General features: G+C 41.1%; 2 long non-coding RNA genes across 4 annotated transcripts in view; one reads left to right on the top strand and one right to left on the bottom strand.

The window, feature by feature from the left end:
• Positions 1 to 1137: 1137 nt before the first annotated feature.
• Positions 1138 to 4635, bottom strand: LOC143139447 (uncharacterized). The gene is made up of 4 exons (XR_012990413.1): positions 4446 to 4635; positions 4279 to 4354; positions 3450 to 3624; positions 1138 to 2109 (listed from the first exon to the last, which is right to left on the bottom strand). It is a non-coding gene; the product is annotated as an uncharacterized LOC143139447 (long non-coding RNA).
• The window catches only part of LOC143139446 (uncharacterized), a 42546-nt gene continuing 19752 nt past the window's right edge, over positions 2993 to 25786 (top strand). Inside the window, exons 1-2 of one of the 3 annotated variants that reach the window (XR_012990410.1) lie at positions 9393 to 9433; positions 9516 to 9676. This is a non-coding gene — a long non-coding RNA (uncharacterized LOC143139446). Of the gene's footprint in view, positions 3152 to 9392; positions 9434 to 9515; positions 9677 to 25786 lie in introns of those variants that run through there. The other 2 variants (XR_012990411.1, XR_012990412.1) reach the window with 2 other exon arrangements.

Below are 25786 nucleotides of genomic sequence, written 5' to 3'. Positions count from 1 at the left end.
AATGGTAGGCCTATAGCTGTGACGTGCAGTCACCTGACATCACCGTCAAATCAGAGGATATTTCAGAACTATTAACGTGGACAGCTCCCCTTAAGAGCATCTTAAGAGCAGTGCACGCGCGTTCACGCTACGAGCATGTTCGGGAAACAGTCGGAAAAACCAAACGAACGATCGTAAGATGAATCGTAGAAAACCCTCGTAAGAGCGTGTCTCCGTCGTTATCGGGAAACTGGGCCCTGGGCCTATAGCTGTGACGTGCAGTCACCTGACATCACCGTCAAATCAGAGGATATTTCAGAACTATTAACGTGGACAGCTCCCCTTAAGAGCATCTTAAGAGCAGTGCACGCGCGTTCACGCTACGAGCATGTTCGGGAAACAGTCGGAAAAACCAAACGAACGATCGTAAGATGAATCGTAGAAAACCCTCGTAAGAGCGTGTCTCCGTCGTTATCGGGAAACTGGGCCCTGGGCCTATAGCTGTGACGTGCAGTCACCTGACATCACCGTCAAATCAGAGGATATTTCAGAACTATTAACGTGGACAGCTCCCCTTAAGAGCATCTTAAGAGGAGTGCACGCGCGTTCACGCTACGAGCATGTTCGGGAAACAGTCGGAAAAACCAAACGAACGATCGTAAGATGAATCGTAGAAAACCCTCGTAAGAGCGTGTCTCTGTTGTTATCGGGGAACTGGGCCCTGCACTGGCCCAGCCGACTTGCCGACTGTTTCCCGAAACCATCGTAGCTTAAGAGCGTCGTGAAAACACTCGTAGATCTAATAGTGCTCCAGAGTTCTCGTTACCGGCTAAGAGCGTAATTTACGTTCCCATTCTTTATTGTGTTTACCTGTGATGAATCAGATTTTAGCGTGGGCCCAGTTTCCCGAAACCAAGAGCAAGATCGTCGTAAAGTCCCTCTTACGAACGTCTTAAGATTTGCCGACTGTTTCCCGAAACCATCGTAGTTTAAGAACATAAGCATATCTTATAGCATAAGCCCCTTTCTTTTCAACCAGATTATGAGATGAACCATTTTTCCAAAAATGAAAAGAAATAGATTAACATGTAGCTTGCCATGAAGAGAAGTCATCGTACAAGAAATATCTTCAAACTTTGATTATGGCTCCATAAACTCTTAGTCTGAATCAACTTTTATTGTCAGCTGGATTCCCAAGTAAATCCTGAGAAAACAAAAGTATTATATAATAGGCATAATTATGCCAATGTGAATAAACTAAATGACCTTAACTTTCCATCATTGGGGCTGAAGCTTAATATCATCAAGCATCACATATGTAGTTTTTTTCAGTGCAATTCATGTTGGTGCTACCATAAACAATTTATCGGTTGAATATTGAAAGAGAGGCATTTCTGAAGTTCCTGGACAATTAGGAGGAGATCTTAATGAATGTTCATCGCAAACTGCCAAAGATCACAGCTGCAGCCCTCTGCTCCACATTTGTGTATTATTCATTTCATCCTTGGTAGGAAACACTCTCCAAAGCTTTTTAGAATTCTTTCTTTTTTCCTTAACCACAAAGTATTTTGCCTCAGTATGTCTTTTCACAGTACAAAACACTGTGAACATTAATGTAGATTTATATATGGCAGCTAATGCTTTTGTTTTCATTACATTTCCTTGATTACTAGGTTTTGTGGAATGATGAATGACATTTTCTCACAAGGAACAGAAAATTGCTCTAGCTTGAGTATCTTATTCAAGGAAAAGGTACCTCAGACTTTACAAGCAGAAACAAATCATAATGTCCTGTGCTCATTCTTGCATTTCAGACATAACATCAAACTGCACACGTTTGTTTGTCATTATAAACAAACAGAAATAAGAAATAATTTCCATGTCCCTCAACCATCTTGTGAAAATGTCAGTCATCTTGTGAAAATCACATTTTAAGGTATTAATTCAGTCTGATATTGTTTATTCAGTGCAATGCGTATTGCCTAGAGGCCATTTTATTTCTTCTTTTTCCAATAGACAGCAGGGCATCTCCAAAAATGTTCTGGCAGATTTGAGAGATAGATTTCTCTGTTGCCTTGCGGTCGAGGCAGTTGGATCTCTCTCCATCCTGAACTCCAGACGTTAAGCCCCCTGCAGATGTTTGAGGGACACGGGGCCCCAAAAGATGAATTTAAAATACCAGCCTCTCACCTCAGATTAGTAACATAAGATTGTATGCATTGTATTCAATATATCACATACTGTATACATACTATATAAATCATGCACTGTGGATGTGTTGCTCAGACAAACCAGTTCTTATGTCAGATCATTCTTCTGACGGTTTATGCTCACTGACACAAGAGTGTCACCTCTATGGAGAGTGTGAGAAAACATTATGTCGATTGTGCAGAGCCAATGACAAGAGAGGGGGGGGATATGTGTCAGAAAAGAAAGAGAGGGAGAGAAAAGAGTGGGGGAGAAGCATGGAGAGAGAAAAAGACAGAAAGAAAGAAAGAAAGAAAGGGTAAAGACAAAGAAATGTGCCTACCAAGAACAGTGTTGCTCTCTCTATCGGATCTTCGCGATGGGAAGGTAGATAACGATGTCGATGTGTTGTGATTCAGTGGTTAAGCACGGCTCAGATAAGCAAGGGGCTGCTAGGAAGTTCATTCAAGTTGAACGGGAGCTACCCTGCTTTGATTCACTGCTGACAAGAGTGGGGTGTGGGTGGAGGGGGGTGGGGATGTGAGATGGGGTTGAATCACAGCGTTTCATTTAATAGTTTATGAGCAGTGTATCAGTGAGCATGTAGAGTATAGAGTGTGTGTGTGTGTGTGTGTGTGTGTGGTGATGGTTGAATCCAAAGAGAGAAGCCGGCATTGATGATTATCATGAAATTGCTCTCTGGTGACTCTCTTTATGATATTCCATCAATGCTGGGCTTCTGGAGGTGAGCCAGCCCAATGAGTATGCGGGAGGCACTGGGTGTTTTTCTAGCTCTGCATTGTCCTCAGACGAACCTCGCATGGCTGCCAAGAATCCAGCACAGTTTATAGAAGGTAACTGGGTTAGAAGCCAACACCGTATTTCAGCAACTTCAGAAATAAATAAAAAAAGGAAAAGGAAAAGAGGGAGAGGGAGGGAGGGAGAGAGAAAGAAAGAGAGGGAAAAATCTTACAGCGAAAGAAAGGTAAGCATTTCTTCTTTTTCTTCTCCAACAAACTTTTGTTCTGCTACTGTGGGAAAGCGTATGGCATGAAAAGGTGCAAAGCAGGTGAAGAGGGGGTGGAGGACTGAAGAATATACGGCACAAGACGAAGGAGAGGAAGAGGGCGAGGGAAAGAGACAGAGAGAATAGAAAGATTATGTTCAGCTGTACAGACAGGATCCTTGTGTGCACTCTTGCTAGGAGTTTATTAATGCTGACAGAGCATGCAAACCACACTAACTCTGGTACACGCTCTAGGCAATAGAGGATTTTCACGTACGTGCTGGGCTTCCACAGAAGGTATTTACAGAAGCTGAGGGGAAGCTCATTGCTGAGTCGTGGTGGTGTGACAGTGGCTGTGGTGTGACTCTCGGAGCCTGGCGAAAGTCGCCAGGTCTGGGCCACATTTGGCTCAGGCACAGAGATGACTCAGCAGCTGGCTGTCTTTGTAGTGTCTGAGGGTAGAACAGGCAGTGTGTGTGTGTGTGTGTGTGTGTGTGTGTGTGTGTGTGAAGGGAGAGAATATAATAAGAAAGAAATTATGGGATGCGTTGGTGAATTTGGTATTTGAAACAAAACTGTCAGATGACACAGCAGACTAATAATGCAGAGAGATAAGAATACAAACAGTGCTATTGTAGATCATGGGTCATCTGCCTTCTCAACATTTTTGGTGCTTCTTCTCATAAAAATTATAAAGCACTGACACATTGCATCTAATGTCATCTCATGAAGTAACAATACACTATCTTTACAATTTATTATTTATGAGTATACATTTGTTTAGTTATTTGGTCATATAAGATGCATATTTGCCCCAAAATATGCTTTGGTCAAGATTAATTTAAGATGTCAAAATCTTAAGAGATCCAGATTTAGTGTTTATACCATTCACTTTTTTTTTATTAGTAAACAACAAACTAAATCAAATTGTTGCTGATAAGCAGGCATTAAAAAGTTGTAAAAAATTAGCATGACTCAGTTTATAGCTGCAGAAATAGCTAGACTAAATATGCACATGCTGTTACCAAAACATCTGTACCATTCCTTAACAGTTATACGACATATTGACACATGGGAAATGGACAAATTTGTCACAAATGTCTTACCTTGACAGGTGATGGGAAAAGCCAGTGTCTCAGTCCAACACACATTCTTGTAATGCACGGATTAATGGTATAGACTCTACGCGACAAGAAAGAGCAATCGAGGTTAGCCTAGAGAATTAAAAAATCTGATTATGATTTGTATTGCTGAAAACTCAGTGTGTCCTTACAATGGCAACTGTATGTTAAAAGTCCAAATGATATAAGACTCTGTGGTTATTACTCTTGTGTGTCTTTGTTCAAAGTGACTGCTTTCATATGAGTCTAAGGATATGGACCAATTGTCATAAAATCATTATAAGATGAAGTGAAATAATTGTGTAAACCGATCTTCTATTCGGTTTCAACAAAGACAGTTAGTTGGAGTCATGACAGAGTTCAATCTGAAACTCACAGAGGGAGTGAATCTGTCTCATGCTGAATACATGTGAGAATGTAGGCCTCGTCACCACACTTTTCCTGTCTGACACGTGAATATGCAAATTATCTGTCATTTTCCATCGTCTTAGGCTGTCCACAGGGTGTTTGTGCATCATGATTGAATTCTGGTCAGTCCGGCTAGTTGGCATTAGGGATACCAAGGAACTGTGCTGCCATAGCAACTCAAAAAACAGACCTGCCAGCTTTAATCCACCAATGAATTAAATCACCTCTCCTCATCTCCGCTAAGAAATCACACTCTGAATTTGTATCTATTTGGCACTGGTACCTTTTTCTCACCAATGCAGCCCAGCATAGAACAAGCCCATGGTACAGAGGGATCATTTTCTCATCTGCTAAAAGTGACAGAATCACACCATTGTCTGAATAATCAGCCTTATGTCTAATCAGCAAGCACATCCAAAATCCAAATGATTGCATTCAGTTCTCTGTGCTGTGGTGTGCTGGGTAATTGTATGCCTTGGTGCTGCACGTCAGTCCTTTTTATGAAAAAGCCATTACTGAGACAAATTACCCGTGGCACCATTTCCCCAAACCTGGATTTTGAGGATTATGTTTATTACAATTAAGCAATATGGCACGAGTGAGAGTGGTGTTGGTAACAGATATTTCCATGGCTGTGATTCAGTCGTAGGTACAAGGCCAGGGCCATATCGCTTTCATACAACAGTTCTACGACCAACTAATCGAATTTAAAAATATCAAAGTGTTTTCTATCATTTATTTTTATTTTTGTTCATCCATCCTCCACCCACAAAATTTGTTTCAATCTTAGTCTTGGCGTCTCCTGTTGCCAAGCAACAAAATATTTCACTAGAGAGCTAAGTTCAGTGAAAAAGGCTATATGTGCTTGTGCACACACAGTACATACAGTAGTAGCCTACTTGCTTGTCTCACGCTAAATTGAGCATTCACCCTACTCCACTGACTCCATTTTCTCACTCAGTGGGCCCTATTATTGTGGTCTATAATGTATGGTCACTAGTTAAAAGCTTATTTAAATTTAGTTAGATGTCCAGTCCACATTGGGAGTGTTTTTGTTATCAAACATCGGGTGGATGGCGCATCAAGGCGTTCCTATGATTCTTAATCAGTCATGGGTGTGTTTTGGGCATAACATCATTTAAACCAATGAGAATGACATCTGTCTATGACAGGAAGCAGCGCATCGGTATTTTGATAGTCAGCTTCGCATTTGAAGGAATCTGCTGCCATGCGAGACCATATGGAACAGTTATTCCACTAAACCATGTTTTACTAAAAGTATAAAGTATGTTTTACTAAAAGAGTATAGCCCAATAATGTTCAAATGACTGAATAAAAAACATTTATCCTGCAGAGGAGTTGCCGCTTACATCTCGTGACAGTGCGTCTTCAGATGTGCTTCATATTTGCCTCTCGCTAATCACTTGTATCCGTCATTACCAATTTGCAAAAGATGGTGAATAACTAATCATTGCGAAATGTATTTTGTGATATCTTTATTATAATTATGTTTCCCATTGTAATCGTGTAATTTGTAATGTTTAGCATGGATGTGTGATGGTGCATGTTTGTGGATGAGAGAAGCAGGGTGTGTTGTGCACTAATGATAATGCGCTCTTAAAATAACATATAAACAACTTGCCGGGGATTTCTGACCAGGTTTCTCTTGGTCAGTGGCGTAATGCGTTTCTAGGTAGTGTACGATAGACCCCTCCTTAGGTTGTTAATTGCCACACCCCTTGGCGCATTGCTCAAAAAAAGAGACGGGCATGGCAAACAACTCAAGTCTACGACAGGAATAAGCTTTGCATCGTGATAATTATAGACTTTCCGCCAAGTTTTGAGTCACGAAAATAGGGCCCAAAGAGTTTTGGTGGCTGTAATGCTGTAATGGACATGGTATTGAGACAATCATGAAAATGATTGTAATTGATAGTTCAACAGGTCCTAATAACTGCTACTGCATGTTGCTGTGAACCTGTGATGCGACTCTGCTAGCCTACCATGCTTCTAGCAGCAGCAGTTGGGTTGAATGAACAAACAGCAGTGGGTTTTGGTCAGATTTTTGGCCTGTGAGATAGCCATTTAGCCATGTGGCAGATTGAGCCTCCTTCAGAGTGAGGGGGCGAGAGACCATGCAGTGAGTTGCGAAGTACATCTGCTAATACCACTGAGGTCTTTCTCTCTTCTCTGTGGCCTTCAGGGTTGGATGAGTTCATGGGTTGACAGGTCTCACTGCCACAGCCTCTATCTGTTGAGTACCGCTATCTTGTTGTGTACAGGTATGTGTGTCTGTGTGTGTTTCCATGTATCTGTGTGTGTGTGTGTACTGTATGTGTGTTTGTGCATGTGTCTGCGTGCATATGTTTGAGTGTTTGTATGTCTGAGTGTATGTGCTTGCGTCTGTGTGTATATATTGAAGAATGCTATTAAAGCCGTCTCCTTAATTCCAAAATGGAGACACCAAGTCGACCGCGTAGATTCCAGTGTAGTTAAGAGCAGGTAAAACGTGCTCTATTTGCCGCTCTGTCTGCCTACAATACACATTCTGTAAAATGACAGTAACAATAAAACCACTAATATTCAACAGTATGTACGTGTGTGTGTGTGTGGTGTGTGTGTGTGTTTGGTAGAGAATTAACCCTCTACTCTCCACCAGCATTAATGCTATGCTGTTTCCAAGGGACCACTATGGTGTGGCTCTGTATATGCCATAAATCAGCTCGCAACGCTGAGCCAAATGGAGGGACGGTGAAATTTGATCATGGGGGTGCATAACGTACCTCATGTTCTATAGGCCCTCCTCGACAGCCAATCACTGTGTCTAACCTTGCTGTCCTTTTCCCTGACCCTGGGACTGTGGTTCCAAGTTGGGGTTAGTAACTTTACACTGTACTGTGCAGGAGCTTCACTACAAAAGTGGCAGCATGATCAAAATTTAGACGGCTTGTGTAACATGTGTTGCTCGCGTGGGTAGGAATTCTTAATGGAAAATGCCTTTGATCTGTAGGGGGTAGTGTCATCTAACTAACTGTTCACATATCACTCACTCATCAATACAGTGCAATAGCTGTGCTTGCAATTTATGTTCAAATTCAATTAGGACCAAACATTCATGATTTAGGTTTTCATTTAAAAGATATGAATAAAAACGCAACCAGGTTAGTTCCTGTGTGGAGCATATTTATAGACCTGCATTAGAGGGTCAAGAAACTTGCATCATTAAGTGCAACAAATGGCCTGTAATCAGTATGATCATAACACCAGCTAGTGTGTGAGTGTGTCTGACGCAGAGCAAAACATCAAAATTGTGTTTTTATGTGCATATGTGTATATCTATAATAGAAATGTATATAGACAGAAAAAAAAAAACCATCATGATGTATTTGCAGTCAGGCGGTCCCACTATTAGGTGGCAATCAGTGGGATAGTTGATACGCATATACACTTATGTAAGTATGCATGTACAAACAGTATTTAGGTGAAGTGCAGTCTGCAAATGAAAAATGTTTAAGTACTTTATGTACTGTCAGAATCCGTCTGCCATTCATTTAGGTCGTGCATATTTCAATGACATTTGAAATTTCAAATAGGCCAGAAAGAGTGTCCTCAGGCATAAGGTGTCCTCAGAGGACTTTAGGAACCACATACGAAGGAAAAGGGAGGGGTGGAGTGAGGGTACCCCTGCCAAGCTATATATTGTTTGAACTGCATTGAATACATTCTGTGCTAGCTGTATTTTTAACATGCAACATGATAAATATTGTACACTAAAGTGGCGTTAACATATTTATTTTGCTACTTGATACCCGCCTCCAACTATATTTACTCATGTTTTGTAATGATCACCAAGCTAGCGAAGCGGCGGCCATATAGTATTAGTATATTTTTTGTTCCGAATGTTATTTATTTTTTCAGTAATTTGGCGTCAATGATTCCCGGGACACTAAAAGACTGTGCTCCACAAAACTTGGTGGACATGTAGCCTCACAAAGATGACACGGAACCATTGATTTACATTTTGATCCGTCACCACCAAAATAAGTATTGTCTGCCGGTCACTATCAGCTGGACTTATTTTCCGCTTATTATACGGCTACTTGCCAAAACGAGAAAAGAAAATACACACAATGGGTCCTTTAAAATTATTTTGTTACCATTTTGTGGTATACACACACATTCATAAACTGCACACAAACACACACATGAACAGGCACACTCATGTGCGAGCGAGCACACATGCACACAGAAGCAAACACACACACTCACTCACTTACATGAGTTGGAGTTGCAAGAGTAGGGAATGGAGTAGGAGATGGAGACAAATTGGCAAGCATGATATATTTTTGTGGAGAGAATGGGCAGGACTGAGCAGCGGTCATATTTTGTACCGATATGCAGTACATCTAGTTTAGTATGAAAGTGTTCTTTGTAGACTCTTCATCTAGCGATTTTATTGAAGAGAAAAGTACCCGTCTCCTGATAGGAACAATAAATAGTATAGTTTACTGCAGAAAACAGCATACTAGCACCACAACTGACGTAGGTGTGGATCAGGGCCAGATCAGGACCAAAAGTTCTCCAAACTCATCTCCTATCTAAGCTGCCAACTGCTTCCCCACAAAATGATTATTCAGACACAGTCAGGCCAGAGCAGACAAACTATGATGGTTTCCCTCTTTTCCTTTTGCAGATATAAAGATGCAGAAAGTTGTTTCTCTCCGCATGACAGGTAGACAATTCCTTCAGCAATCTGTGTTCATGTGTCTTTCACAATCTGCATCTATTGCACCACTTTGTTCTGTTTTGCACAGCATGGGCCACACTATGAAGCACAAGTTGAATTTATTCAAGTGCTTACATGTTTATAAAAGCCATAGCCACTCTTGGTCGGTCATCTGCCAGTCAATATGGCCTCTTCAAGTTGCCTTACTGTGAGTGATCCATACTGAAGTTATTTTGCAGAAAAGAAAAGGTGAGTGAAAGGATATGAATCACATGGCAAAAAAAACAGTCATGCCTCTGTTATTTGACTTGCTGAAACTAACAAAGTGCTCTTTCAAATCTATTCGCTGAGACTCATTTTTGCACTCTGTGTTTTAAATGAGAGAAGAAATTCTGAAGACAATTCTACATACACCAGGCTATGTTCAAACTACGGCTAAAAGCCTGAAAACAAAATAGTGTCCACTATAAAGATATTTTTTTTTCCTCTACTTTTTTAGTAGATAACTAAGGTTATCTTTGTTATCACATACAACTGAAGGGAAGACATGAACATCCCCAAAACACTATTTGCTGGATGCAGACTCAGAGCAAAATTGTAAAAATGTATTATTAATAATTAATAATTGAATGTGCATAACTTGTCAAGCATGTTGCTATTCTTCAGACTGCTTTTGTACATGCTTCTTCAGTCTTTGTAATCACAACAATGAACATTAGTAAAGTATATATAATAGTTTTAAACATTTTTAAACTAAAACTATAAAGATCATTCTTCGTGCATATTGTATGTGGACTCAGATATAGACAAACTGTTCCTTTGATTTCTCCTTTTGATCTTCAGTGTCATAGAAAACATTATGAAACAGGATGGTAGCAAACCAAGATGTTGTTTATGTATGAGTAAAAGGTCACTTCTCAATTGTGTTAGGAAGAACTCCTGTCCTCCCAGGAGGAGACACACTCCAAAGATTCATGTGACATGTGGTCACAGTTTGTTTAACCTAATAAACAAAATGAACCCAAAAACAGGTCGCGTTTCTGTGTGAGGCCAAGACAGCGAGTGCACTCCTCAAAGATGCACATCTCTATTTTGGTTCATGGTGTGTGTGTGTGTGTGTGTCAGGCTAATGCCCTCTCTTCGTCACAGCACTCTTCAAAGAAATTTCTGGCAATGTCATCCCTATACACACAAGGCAGTCTCGGTCCAGACTCCAGATTTGAGGTTTGCCGATGGCAGAATGAGCTATACCAAATGCCATCAGAGCAGGGTTCTCCTTCTTTCCATCTTAAAAAATCTACAAAAGACAAATTTCTGAGAACACCTCCATCTCACTTCTAACACTCCAACATGCCTAACTTGCACTTACCGTGCACTTCTGTACCTGATCCCCTGCCCTTTGTCCTATTAATTAGCTCTTAGAGCTTATTCCAACTGCTAAAGCTTGATTGTTGTTCCTAGCTTGTAAGTGGCTTTGGATAAGAGCGCCTGCCACATGAGTTAACGTGAGTGTGATATACGTCAGTGTATATGTCAGTATATATGTCAGTGTATATGTGGACTACTCACATCCTTGTGCTTGCACCACTCTGCAACCCGACCGATGAGACATTTACATTTTTATTCTTGTACAGTTGCCTTTCAGCTGTTTGAAATGTCCTATACATTGGTAGGTCTTTTTACAATTACTTTCCTTCTTTAGACTGATTCTGATTTTAGTCCTTTCTAAAAGCTGTTACATATAATTAGATAATGCAGGGAATTCATGGACCATTTTGGCAAATTCAATCCTGTAATGTTTTGGAGGATATAGACATCTCAGACTAAATGCAAATCAACTAAAATATTCATTATATTTCATTTTTGACACAGTATCAAACTAGCCACATTTCATGGCTTTTACTTTCAGCTTTGTGTAAATGTTCAAACCATGATTCCGAACATGAATTCCACAGCTGCTGAAACACAACAAGGTATCAAAGGTATCAAAGGTATCAAAACGAAAGTTGCACTGAGAGTCCCCTGAGAAGATAGCAATGCAGGGGAGAGACATTGGTCTAGAAAACCTAAATCAACATCCCAGGGGAAAGCTCAGGCGCAGGCAACCTCATGGCTATTACTAGGCTATCTGGTGTAATTTTACATTTATATCCAATCAGTATAATTCCTTAGACTGAAGGAAGTCCAACAGACATTAGTAGTGGTTCAAGGTTTCGCTCCATCCCAGCTGTGAATATGTAATTGTAGCGCCCCTAGACTCCACCAGGCATGCCTTAAAATAACCGAAGGCCCAGAGCCATATAAAGGTAGAGTTGCGACAATTCCATTGACGCTAATGTTCCATTTTTTTCCAACAATGGCAGCTAATGGAAGCCTCAAATAGTTCCCGGAAGTTAACAATTAATAATAGCACCAGTGCAGTTACAGCAGTATAGACTGTTTGTAGCCAACATTTCAGACTCAGACGTACATTCCTTTGCCTCATCCGAATAATAATAATAATAATAATAATAACTAGAAAAGCATTTCCTGAAGGAAATACAGTGCATGAAAATGCAAAAAATATGATGTAAAATATCATACAGAGTAAAAACAAACTATATTGGTTGCTAGGTAGATGAGGTTTAATATAGTTGGAATGACTGAACAGTTAAATAGGTGGATAGTTAAATGATTTGCTTGGTAGATAAGGTTTAATATAGTTGGAATGATTGAATGGTTAAATAGGTGGATAATTTAAATGGTTAAATTATTTAGGTAGATAATTGACGATAACTGACAGTTGGAATGGCTCTAATGTTTGCTAGCAGTTATGCTAACTATGTTATCAAAGATAATAATATTAACCAAGTTACTTAACTTAGTTAACTTAGCTAATGTTTTCATTTTTAGTAGTTATGCTAACTAGCATGTTAGCAATGCTAACTATGTTAACCATGTGACTTAGCTAACCTAGCTAATCTTTTTTAGTAGGTATGCTAACTAGCATGCTAACATGTTAAGTATGCTAACCATGTGACTTAGCTAACTTAGCTAATCATTTTTAGTAGGTATGCTAACAATTTAACTAGTATGCTAACATGCTAACTATGTTAATCATGTTACTTATCTAACCTAGCTAATCATTTTTAGCAGTTATGCTAACTAGCATGGTAACATGCTAGCATGCTTACTATGTTAACCATGTTACTTAGCTAACTTAGCTAATCATTTTTAGCAGTTTTGCTAACATGCTAACAAGCTACAGTGGGTAGGAGTCATAGTTGATGACAAGTAACAGTTACAATGGCTGAACAGTTAAAAACGTCAGTAGTTTAAAGGGTTAAATTGTTTAACAGTGAAATATTGTAGTGAGGACTTTTATTTTAAAACAGTTTTTGGCAGAGGAAGCAGTTGAACAGGATGTGTAGTCTTAATAGGGCCAGTTTGTATGCTTAAAGCCTGAGACTGGCAGTTGATGCAGGTGGCCCGAACACCTGCCATAGGATTCTAATTGCTTAACGGCTCTATTGTGATGTCATCAGCCCATGTTAAGTCTATGGGGATTTTTAAAAAGTTTTTCTTTAAAGTTTTCAAAGTTGAAAAGACATACCAACCTGATCTGTTTGAAGACCTACATTACAAAGTTTGAATGAAGTTTCTAAGTTAAACTGTTCAAGAGAAATTGCATACGGAAAAAGTGGTAAGTGGAATAATAATAATAAGAAAAAGAAGTTGTTGTTGCCTAGGAAGAACAGTACAGTGCATTTTCATGCACTGTAATAAGAAAAATAAGTTGTTGCCTTAGGAAGAACAGTACAGTGCATTTTCATGCACTGTAATAACAGTAATAGTAGTAAAGTAATAGTAGGCTATCAATAGCCTAATTATAATAATAAACAATTGATGTATCGACTATGACTTTTCTGCTGCTCAGTCTTTATCAGTTCCTCATCAAATAAATTAAAAGAGGCTAAAAGCCCAATAAATGTGCCACACTAATAGCCGAATATAAGATAACCTTCCCTATCCCATTTCAATTAGGCAGCACTACACCACCACGAACAAGCTGTCATTAAGTTTTTGCGTTTAGTAGGCCTACAACTTTTATGACGTGACGTTTCTTGGGCATTTAGCTTCACCATCACGTCAAGTTGTAACGTATGCGCAATGCTCATCAAGGCTATGGATTTAAGTGGCTTAAAGGCAGCAAAAGTGGGATATAGTGCAACTGCTTCCCCAAAACAATTCCTCCATAACTGTGTATTTAATCGTTTGATATGTGGATAACTTTCAGTGGACTAAACAAAAGGTAAAGATTTTGTTATCACAAGGCTAGCTGGTTCGTTAAATGGCGAAGCATATAGCCAACTTTGTTTGCAGCAGTGAAGCTAAGTTTGTTGTTAACATTGTTGGTAACTGTCAGGGAATTTAACCCCAACATATAGATACAAGAACCACAACACGTAGTGGCTTTGCCCACAAACTCTGGTACCAAGAGGAGAGCCTGCTAAGAAGAATTCCTCACACCATCAGTCTTTGACTCTGAAGCCCAAAAGCTGTGTCTTTTATTGTACAGATGCACACAGAAAAGAGGAAGCAAGACATGGTGACTTCATTGTGACATACTCTTATCTCACCCACACACACACACAGACAGGGTGCAGTTCCTGTCTGTCTGGGTGCACACTTCTTAGAACTCAGCACAACAACATTTAACTTGAACTCTGTTCTTAGAACTCAGCACAACAATATTTCTGCTTACACAAATGGTTATACAATGATAATAATAATTTCCTTACAGTAACGTAAACGTTTCTTCAGTTAGGAGCAGTAGCCTACTGTTTTTTTTTTTTATGTTGCATTCATTTTCATTGGCAAAAGCTAGCCTAATATGCATGAGAACCTATAGATTTGAGGGAGCTGCAGCTGTTAGCATCAGCACGGTCACAGCAGGCACTAGCCCAGTGAAGGATCGTGTAAACCCCATCCCCAGAAACCAGTTTCAAACCAAGCTTGCGCTGATATCATGCATGACCACTGATCAAATTGCAATTTTCTGACAGGATGAGCACAACCATGCAGGTTCTCTGAATCTCAAGCTCTTTAGCCTAGCATCTTAATGCTGTATTCACAGCACGGTGAATGACAAACAGTGACAAAATGCTGTTGTTTATGAGTTCATAGCTGGTTTATCAAGGACTATTAGTCCATTAGCTCAAAATTGAGTCAAACCCGGAACAAATTAGTAACAAGCTGAATTTTTCAGGATATATTCAGAATACCTTTAGGAATAACATACTAAAAGTCCCCGTGAATCCCCCATGTGCTTTCTGAGATATTCAAGATGGCGTCCAAAATTGCCGCTATTTGGAGATTTTTCCATATCTCATGCTTAAAACATAATACAAATGCAATAAAAAATGTTTAAATATAAGTTCTCATACAAGGAATCCAAATTCACCATTGACACACTGCTAAAATGAAAGTTAACCAAGATTACAAGGTCATTAATGAGAAATTCACATAGTGTACCTATTAAGCCCAGGCACCATTTAAGCCCATTTGTAACTTTGAAGGGCCTGTCTAATGCTATTCATTATTTTGTCTAATCACACAATGTCTTTATTATATGTTAGTTTTTATTTGGCACCAATCACATTTGTCAATATTGAATAAGGCTTGCTTACATCTGTGCAGTCTCAAGGAGGCTCAGATAAAGTCGCTTCAAAACTTTGGTGTTTTCGAACCCCTCAGATAGAGCCTCTTTTCAATTATTTTCAGCCACTGACTTAGTATGTAGATTCATATTATGTAAATTGGGAGATTATTGTTTATTGTTTTGTGTGTATAAACAGGTAGTTCATTGTCATTTTTTACCATTTGACTTTATGTAGAAAGAGGAGTTATGCTAGTTAGCGCAGTGAGCAAACCATCGTCAATAGTCAATACATGTAGCCCTACTGATAGATATGTAACGGGAGTATTTTGCTCTCCATAAATATCCTCTGCGTTGTGTTTTTAAAAGAAAAGTTGAAATAATGCAACGTGACGTTCGAACTGGGTCTTACTGAATTTGTTTATTTTCGGACACAGGCTATCACATGCAGGTGCTCCTGTTGCGTGAAATCTTGACAAGCCCGCCTGGGGTAGTGGGACACTTAGTTAAAAGTTAATTTTTGCAGAGCATAGCCCCACGTCACACCTACACCACATCCCCTTACCAGGGCTCCGAACCGGTTCAAGGAACAAAAACGAAAACCGAAAACGAACAGAATTTTACGAGGAGCGGAAACGGAAACGAAAACAAAATGGTCTTCAACTGTTCTGGAACAGAAACGTTATTATGAAATCCACAAAACCGGTTAATAACGTTTTTTTTTCGTTCTCTATATATTTTATAAAATTTCACAAAAGCATATCCTAAGTGTTCTATTCGTTTGATTGTAGGCGAACAGCCTAATAATTTGATTTCTGCAGTTTGAAAAAAAAAAAAACGAATAAATGGACCTTTGGTCCAAATGTGTATATTTTGTCTTGCTGTTGTAATGTAACCTATCCGTCTGCCACTTCGGATCTCAGGCCAGCTTGTAGCGTAGGCTACTGAAACTGATTTGGAAATTGTTTATAGCCTATGCGTAATAGCCTATTTTGCCTGTCCACGCCTTGTCGTTTTAAAGTCGGGATTTGAAATGTTTGCGCAATTATAGCCTATTCTATGTAGAAGTGTTAAACGGGAAATTTGAGATAGGCCTTTTCAGCAACAGACAGGTTCGTTTATAAACAGGGTTGGAATTATAGCGCAAGCCTTTGAAGATCTCCATATGGATAAAACTTAGGCTACAACCAGGTAAGGAGTTTAGCACGTATCCAGAAATATTTTTGATAAGAAATTATTTATAGACATAGGTTAGGCCTACAGTAAGTCTGTGATTTATTATTTTTGGGCATAGCTACGGTATAGGCTAAATCAAGGGGAAATAATGAGTATGTCTTTTCTAAGGTAAAGTCCACAAAAATAGACTTGATAGGCCCGCCAAACACTGCCGGAACTTTAAGAACGAACGATATTTTGCGTTCCGAACCGGTTCAGGACCGATATGTTGGTGGCGCATGCAAGAACGAAAACGTTAAACATAGGCCTACCTGAACCGTTCGGAGCGGAACGTTTGAAAAATAATTTCGTTTTCAAGCCCTGCCCCTTACCCTTAGATTCCCGTGGGAAAATAAAGAATATACAAAAACTCCAAAAAGAAAAGCACAACTCATGTGGGGAAATTCAGGGAAACAACATTAACCCTGCTACAGATACACTGCTTTTAAGCATAAAAGGATTAAAAATGTTGAGTATACAAACTATATGTTTTCTGATTCATTTTACAAAAAAATAAGAATTTGGATGGGTGAAATATGTTCAAAAAATGCCTTTTTCCAAGGTGGGCTAAAATGGTACAGTGACCCAAAAAACAGCTAGCGTAAGCTAACTTAAAATAAGAATTCCTTGTTAATTCAGAGAGTTTGGCAAAAGAGGAATAACTATGATGGCAAGTTTTAAAGCATATTTAGGCTACAGGCATTTCTGTATACATTTGATCATGTTTATAAACCATCTTAGTGTCTATGAAAAATATGTGAACTTAGAAGGTTCAAATCTCTCATGTCGTGAGCGACTTCCGCGACAAAAACAACAGATTTATTATTTAGCAGCTGCATTTTACCAGTAACAAAAGTGATTTTGGTAGCTCTTGGTCTGAGCGCATAGTTAGACAACAATCAGACAGCAATTTTCCCTCTATAACCTTTGTAATGTAATAGCACATAATATTATATATAATGCTGACTTCATATAATGCAGCATCAATGCCAGCTTTACTAGATGATGAGGGAGAAACTGAAGAATCAACACCAATTTCTGATGAGGATGATGACTGAAGTGATTTATTAGTATGAAATGTCTCCATTCAAGAAACTAATATGAACTTGACTTACTTACCCTAAAAAACATATATTTTGACCTTTTAATTACATTTGTATCAGGTTTTAAGCCTGAGATACGGAAAAAATCTCCAAATGGCGGCCATTTTGGACGCCATCTTGAATATCTCAGAGAGCACAAGGGGGATTCACGGGGACTTTTAGTATGTCATTCCTAAAGGTATTCTGAACATATCCTGAAAAATTCAGCTTGTTACAAATTAGTTCCAGGTGTAACCCTATTACTACTGGACTATATATCACGTTTTATATGTTATTATGATCACTCGCATCGCATTACCATGGGGTTACTGTGTAGGTAATGCTACGGTTAACTTAACATGCCCACCATTACACTGGAGAGATGTTAAAAAACTTTTTTTTTATTCTCCCGAGACGCTAGCTACTTAAGTTCGCTCATTATCTCAGATCAGTGAAGAACTACCAGAGAAAACGTTGGGGAGAAAACTCAAACAAGTTAATGTTAGATAGTGATGTAGTACTCGAGTCCGGTCTCGAGACCAATTTCTGCTTTCTCGGTCTCGTCTCGGACTCGTTCGTTCAAAGACTCTGTCTTGACTCCTGTCTCGGACCACAGTGGGAGGAGAAGGACTCGTAATTTCAGACAGAGTCCTCGAGACCAACGCATTTTTTATGTTCATATAAAAAAAACACACAACAACAATAATAATAAAATGCAATGTTGACCGGCATTATTTGAAAATGACATCCCATGGTGCAATGCAAAGATACTGCCGTCAGAGCCGTTTATTTATCTCTATGGCTCTGCTGTCGGTGAGTGTCTGTAGGTGTTACGGGACACAGACTCAAGGCACAGAGAAGTCAAGTTCTGAGATTTTACTTGTTGGTTTGCATGAATTCAAACATAGAAACTGAAAACAGGACTCTTCAATTCTCAAAGGACACACTTGGAAGGAGTAGTTTCAAACAGGAGTTACTGGATCAATTCAAAGGGAAACAAGGCAAGAGTCCAACGATTTCACAGAAATGCAAATGTCCAAAAGGAAAACACAAAAGTCAACTTAACTGGTGGGTTTCTTCTCTGCAAGATTCAAGAGGCAAGGAGCTGAAGTCCGTGTAGCTCAGTGTGAAGCCAGACAATGAGTGAACACAGTGCTGTGCACAGTTTACACAGTGCTGGCAATTAGGACAAACGAGGGACAACGAGGGCAGGTGTGGCCTGTTAGTAGACAGGGGAGAGTGAGCGGGAAGCAGTGTTTTCAGTAGAGTCAAGAGTGGGCGTGGTTGATGGAGAGCTTGGTGTTGCTGTGACATTATCCCCCCCCCTCCAGGGGCCACTCCCGAGGACGAGGGGCCACGGCGACGCGGTCGATCCCTACCACGAGGGCCTGGTCGGCTGGGATGGGTTCTATGGAAGTCGGCGAGCATGGTGGGGTCCAAGATGTCAACTCGGGGGACCCACGATCTTCGGGCCCATAACCTTCCCAGTCGACCAGATACTCTAGACGACCCCTGCGGCGCCGAGAGTCAAGGATGGTCTTCACCGCATAGACAGGACCCTCTTCCAGGAGGAGTGGCAGTGGAGGATCCGCAATCACACCAGGCTCTGTGGGAGAAGAGAGAGGTGAATGATAGGGTTTGAGAAGCGAGACATGAAAAGTTGGATGAAACTTGTAACTAGGAGGTAACTGCAGCTTGAAGGTGACTGGATTTATCTTCTGTGTGATAGTGAAGGGGCCAATATATCTGGGACTTAGCTTTTTACAGGGGAGATGCATCCGGATGTCTCGGGTCGACAGCCACACCTTCTGCCCAACCGCATACTCAGACGGAGTGGATCTGTGGACGTCAGCATGTTGCTTCTGACGGCGGACGGGCCCTCTGCAGGTGGTGGTGCGCTTTATCCAAACTCTCTCGCTTTCACGGTGCCATGAGTCCACGGCTGGGACGTTGGATGATTCCCCAGACCAAGGGAAGAGTGGCGGTTGGTAACCGAGCATGCACTGGAAAGGGGTAAGGCCAGTGGAGGGTTGGCGCAGGGAGTTTTTAGCATATTCGGCCCAGGGGAGGAACTGGTCCCAGCTGTTTTGGCGGTCATGGCAGAATGTGCGCAGGAAGCGACCAACTTCCTGGATCTTCCGCTCAGTTTGGCCGTTGGTTTGAGGGTGATAACCTGAGGAGAGGCTAACAGTTACTCCCAACCTTTGCAGGAAGGCCCGCTAGAATCGAGAGATGAACTGGGGCCCACGATCTGACACGATATCCTCTGGAAGGCCGAAGCTCCGGAAAACGTGTGTGAATAATGCATCAGCTGTTTCTGCTGCTGTTGGGAGGCTCTTCATTGGAATCAGCTTGCAGGCCTTTGAGAACCTGTCTACAATGACAAGAACGCAGGTGTTGCCATTGGAAGGAGGGAGATCCGTGATAAAATCTACGCCTAGGTGTGACCAGGGCCTTTGTGGAATGGGTAATGGGAGGAGTTTGCCAGCTGGCAAGTGGCGTGGAGTCTTGGTCATTGCACATTCTGAGCAGCGAGCAATGACCTGGCGGACATCCTTTGCCATTCCAGGCCACCAATAGCAATTCTGGAGAAGGGAGAGAGTGGCATTGGCACCAGGGTGTCCAGTCCAAAGAGAAGAGTGGGCAGCCGTGAGGAGTGGAATGCGCAGACTTCTGGGAACATAGACATGGGAAGACGGAGCAGGGTCAGTTTCGGCGGCGGCTAGAATCTGGGCATCAATCGCCCACTGAATGGGGCTCACGATGATCTCTGGAGGTAGCACAGGCTCAGGGGGATCGGTTTCTTCCTCAGGGTTATAGAGACGGGAAAGGGCATCTGCTCGTATATTTTTGGAACCGGCGCAATAGGTGATTGTGAAGTGGAAGCGTGTGAAAGAGGGCCCACCTTGCTTGTCTGGGATTCAGTCTCTTGGCCTGACGGAGGTATTCCAGGTTTTTGTGGTCAGTGAGAACGGTGAAGGGATGCTTGGCCCCCTCCAGCCAGTGACGCCACTCCTCCAAGGCAAGCTTAATGGCGAGCAGCTCTATCTCCGATGTCATAGTTGCACTCCGCAGCCGTGAGCTTCTTGGAGAAGTAGGCACAAGGGTGGAGGCGAGGAGAGTCCTCTTGAACCTGGGACAGTATGGCTCCAACTCCAGTTGTAGAGGCATCAACTTCCACCACAAATGCTCTCGGGGTTCGGATGGGTGCAGTGGTGAAGGCTGTCTTGAGTTGATCGAAGGCCTGGGTGGCTTGTGAGTTCCAAGCCAGGGATTTGGGTTTGTTACGAAGGAGGGATGTCAATGGGGCAGTGAGCATGCTGTAGTTCTGGATGAAGCGTCGATAGAAATTTGCAAAGCCTAGGAAACACTGGAGTTCTTTGATGGTCTGTGGACGAGGCCAGGACTGCACTGTTTTCACTTTCCCATCATCCATGCTCACTCCCTGTGGGCTGATGTCATATCCCAGGAACTGGACTGTGGTCTGGTGGAATGCGCATTTCTCTGCTTTGAGGTATAGGTTGAATTGCCGCAACTTAGACAGGACCAGGGTAACATGCTTCACATGAGTCGGGTAGTCACACGAATAGATCAAGATGTCATCGATGTAAATAATGACAAATCGGTTGAGGTACTCACGGAATATCTCGTTCATGAAGCCTTGGAAGACCATAGGGCATTACCAGATATTCATAGTGGCCTGTGGGTGTGATGAATGCGGTTTTCCATTCATCTCCCTTATGAATTTGTACCAAGTTGTAAGCGCTACGGAGATCCAGCTTGGAGTAGATAGTTGCTCCTCGTAGCTGTTCAAGAGCTGCAGGAACAAGTGGCAGTGGGTAGCGAAACTTGGTGGTGATTTTGTTCATTGCCCTGTAGTCGATGCAGGGCCTCAGGCCGCCATCTTTCTTAGACACAAAAGAAGAATGGAGAGGCGGCTGGCGATGTTGAGGGTCGAATGTAGCCCTGTTCTAAGGCCTGGGCCACATATTCCTCCATGGCATGGTGTTCGGGGAGGGACAACGGGTAAATCTTGCCATGTGGTATTGGATGTCCTGGAAGGAGATCAATGGCACAGTCCCATGGTCGGTGTGGAGGTAGACTGGATGCACGTTGTGGACAAAAGACATCTGCGAAGGAGGAGTACTCTGGAGGAATGTGAATGGGCTGGTTCTGGTTAGGACTCTAAAGGGTTGTGGCTTGGACTGGCAGGGGGGCAGTGTGGGCCCGTGGGATTGGGAGATGGGGAAAACATGACCCATGGCAGGATTCACCCCAACGGAGAATTTCACCCGTGGTCCAGGAGATGGCAGGTGAGTGCTTCTTTAGCCAGGGCAGGCCTAGTATTATGTCGACTGTAGCATTGTCTGAAACTAATGGGCTCCATGTGAAGGCTTCCTACACTTAGCTCTAGAACATTAGTTTGGAATTGTACCTGTTTGCGGGCGAGAGGTTTTCCCACTATTGAGTGGACAGTGAAGGTTGTGGAGCTGCGGGTCGTCGGGAGCTGGAGTTGATGGCAAAGGGATCCAGATATGAAGTTCCCAGCGGAGCCCGAGTCAAGGAGTGCAGAAACCTCGTGTTTGGAAGAGGCAACAGTGAGGGAAACAGGGATAAGGAGAGGTTTAAGATGCACTTCAGGAGCATAGACTGAACTCACCGTTGGACGTGGTGGGCGAACTGGACATTTGATTAACCACCATTAATTAATTAATTAATATAGGACTACTGGCCTGCACGCACGGAGTTTGTTTAATGCATGGAGTTTCCGACCGTTTTCCCCTGAGAGCTTAGAAAATAAAGTGAGGAGAGCTACTTGTGTTTTACATGTGTAACATTTATTCACATGGCCAGTTCAAAATCACCTAAGGTTTTGACTGAAATGTGTGCCGATATCAATTATTGGGAAAAACATTGTTTGGAGTGGATGGCGGGTGGATTGTTGATGTAGCTGCAGGTGCAGATGACATGACTACAGCTCATCCATGCATCTATAATGTTGGAATTTGATAGGATACAGGAACTGCAGAGATAAATTGAAAATGAGGATAGGTCATGTCGCAATAGTGATACTAAAAAAAATCGGGGGCATTCATGTGCATTTTGTATGTCCATAATTACAATAGCACTTGATGGCAGCGTTTACAACTGAATAACAGATGCCAGGTACGCTCCCTTGACACCAGACCCTACTCAATTGAGAGTGAGTCTGGAAAAGGTTAATTGACTTGACTTCCAGCCGGGCCGTAAATAACAGTGAAATTAAACTTAAATTGGTGCATTAAACTCTTACCAAATCGTTTCAGAAGTGTAGTAATCTTGTAAATGAAGGTTTTAAATGCAGTTGTTTAAATTCAATTCCAAGGAAATGCTCGTCTATGCCAGATTAGTGATTGCATTTGCATGCCTGTGTTTTAGGGCCGAAGTTTGTAGAGGTATTTCCCCCAGGGGGGTCATCCCTATGTTCCCCGGGTCCTAGCCGCTCGGGGTTAGGGTTAGGTTTAGGGTTAGGGCCCTATGTTCAACTGGTCCCATACAAAGCGGGGAACATAGGACCAGGGAAACATAGGTACGCTCCCGTCATTTTAATGAAAACATTTAATTTCAATTATTTAACAGTTTTGTTTATTCTGTATTGTTTTGTCATCTCTCTCTCGTTTCTAATTTAGAATTTGCAAAGAGTGAAACAGCACCCCCCTCTTAATGTTATATGGTGAATATATGGTGAAACACAGTATTACACCTGCCATCTCTAGGGGAACCCAGTTTGAGTGAGTTGGCAGCCTTTTTAGTCCAAGAAATATTGGTACAGGGAGACAGAGAGAGGCTCTCAGCTTACTTAAAGGAACTGTATGTAAGATTGTGGCCAAAACTGATACTGCAATCACTTTCAAATTACTGTAGAGCGGTGTATCCCCTCCCCCTCCCCCCTGACTGGCAGAGCTGGCAACCCGGATGCCGAAACACTACTGACTTTGTGATTAGTAGATAGGTGGAGGGTGGCGCATCAGGCCAAAACACAACATGACAACATCAACATCAGTTGAGGGCTGCAACTTCACTTTTTTATTGACAATATCCAGTTCCTCCAGGATTTCGCGAGGATTTTTTGAGATTGTTGCGATCTAAAATGCCTGATTTCGCGACAACTTTTCTAAAAAATTGTGATGGAAGTTGCGGTGTTTTTAGCTGTTTGTTGCAAAGAAATTGCGAGAGGAAGTGAAAATTGCAAAAATAGTTGCGATTTTTAAAAAAATTATTTTTTAATTGAGGGTAATTAAGGTTAGTAAGACCAAAATTACACGAATCATCTTGATGCTTATTAAAAAGGATAAGTAATAGTAAGGGTTACAGAAAATCAAAGTAGGCCTACTTTATTTGTGTAAATACTTTGACTGGCGTAATTCACAAAGCAGTATAACCTTTCGTAGAACTGTCCAAAAAAGACAGCCCCCTAAAGAGATGGCATAATGTCATATGTTTCAATACATTCATATATGTTGTAATTCATATTAAGTTCATATCTTTTTAATAATTCATATTCTGTGACTTGCATAATTACTAATAGCCAACTAAGTATCTAGTAATTTCATATTGATTTAAACTATTAGACTACACTTTTCTTGTAATGTTATTACATTGGTGGTGTGTAAGTCTAATTGACTGCCTGCCACTTTAAGGACGTGAGAGTACTGTAGGGTAATAACTAGGGGTGTAAAGATTAACCGATACGTATCGGTATCCGTTTTTAACATGTAAGATACGGCTACATCGATACGTGAAGCCCCGTATCGGAAAAAAACTGAAATGAACCGGTCGTTATATCGATTGACTTGTTATGAATCAGTGCACAACCTTTTCTGCTCGCTCAGACTCATTTACGTTCCAAGCAGCGCGTTCATCCCACTTCCGGTTTTGAAACTGCACGTGGCACGGAATTGTGGGTAATACAGTTCGTTTTTGGTTACATTCATTGCCCAAAGTTGTCAAATGACCTCATTACCCATACATCTATTGCAACTTAACCATGTGACAACTTGCACTCGGTCGGCTTTTGTTTTTCGAAATCCAGCGCGAAATTAAGCACTTATAGCATTCCTAAACAGCAACGATAGTCTTTAGAGTAGCCTTACCTTTGATGAAGGGATTTCCTTAATGTTAAATAATAATTTGGCCCTTGCTGCTAAAACGATGCATAAATGATTAGCCAATGATTTTGTTCATATTCACTCAGACTTGTGGCATTTTAGGTTTCTGCATTAGGTCTACTGTTGGAACAAAATAAGCCCAGAGAGTTCATTGATTTGTAGGCCTATTTTATTCTTGTAGGGTAGGCTAGGCCTATATGAGAAAAGGCCAAGAGTGTCTTAAGCACTGTTTTATTTTTGTATTGTCTTACCTCAACAAGGCTACAGCTCCATGAAAACAATCAGATATAACTCTATAAAATCTGTAAAGTCTATAAAAATGTATTTTTATGTTATATTTGGCTGCTGTGCTTGACTGAAATGTAGACTATTCTTTTTTCATTTCAATACAGTATATGAAACAAACCTCAGTTTAGATAATCATATTCACACATTTTGTTGCCTAATTGACAACCATGACCATGATAATTGATAATATAAAATGAATGTGCACCTTGAGCAAATAATAAAAAATCTTTCAGAATGCTTTCCATTCTTGAACTGCATCGAATTGCATCGCATCGAATCGTACTGAATTGTTTTTTATAAACATGTATCTTTTCTTGTATCGAATCGTGCCCATGTATCTAGATGCGAATCGTATCGTCTTTTACATGAGAGATTCACACCCCTAGTAATAACATATCTAAGTGGATTGGAACACTTGCATCTCACTGTGTTTGGCTACGACTGGAAATAACTTTTTGCATATTGCATTACAATATGTGGATAGAATTCGGGATGTTTTCTATGTCATTAGTTAAAATAAATGTTAAAAAATAACTCGTATGAAATCATTCTTGGATTAGAGGTAAATGTCTTACAATGTTATTAATTTCTATGATTTTGGTAGCACTGCACTACACAAACTGAGCCCACAAGCTAGCAAACATGACACAAGCTAAAAGGACATCTCCAGGTGTAAACGTTTGCCAATGGGTTGCATATTGTAGCCTACTCAAATGTCAGTAAACAAAGTAGGCCTTAATTAACTTACTTTCATAGCTTAGGCAGGTTAGCAACACTAGGTTGACATGACAGATGCAAGTAAAGCAGATCATTAACGTTAGCCTTCTATTTATTGTCATCAAAACTGCAGAGGAGTGAACAAGTTATAGGGCAGTCTCTGGTGTCTGCAGATGTGAGTGTTGCATCTGAGTCAATATTCTGGGCGAGAGGCTGTTGTGGTAGGTGAAATTCCACGGGGAAATCATGATGATTGGTCAAATTTGCGAAA

This window comes from Alosa pseudoharengus, unplaced genomic scaffold (genome assembly GCF_046254945.1).
Source record: "Alosa pseudoharengus isolate Yale_2024_CS ecotype anadromous, Long Island Sound unplaced genomic scaffold, YU_APseudo_1.1 YU_APseudo_1.1_scf_22, whole genome shotgun sequence".
Classification (NCBI taxonomy): domain Eukaryota; kingdom Metazoa; phylum Chordata; class Actinopteri; order Clupeiformes; family Clupeidae; genus Alosa; species Alosa pseudoharengus.
The sequence above is the reverse complement of the archived record's forward strand: the minus strand, read 5'-3'. Positions and strand labels throughout refer to the sequence as shown.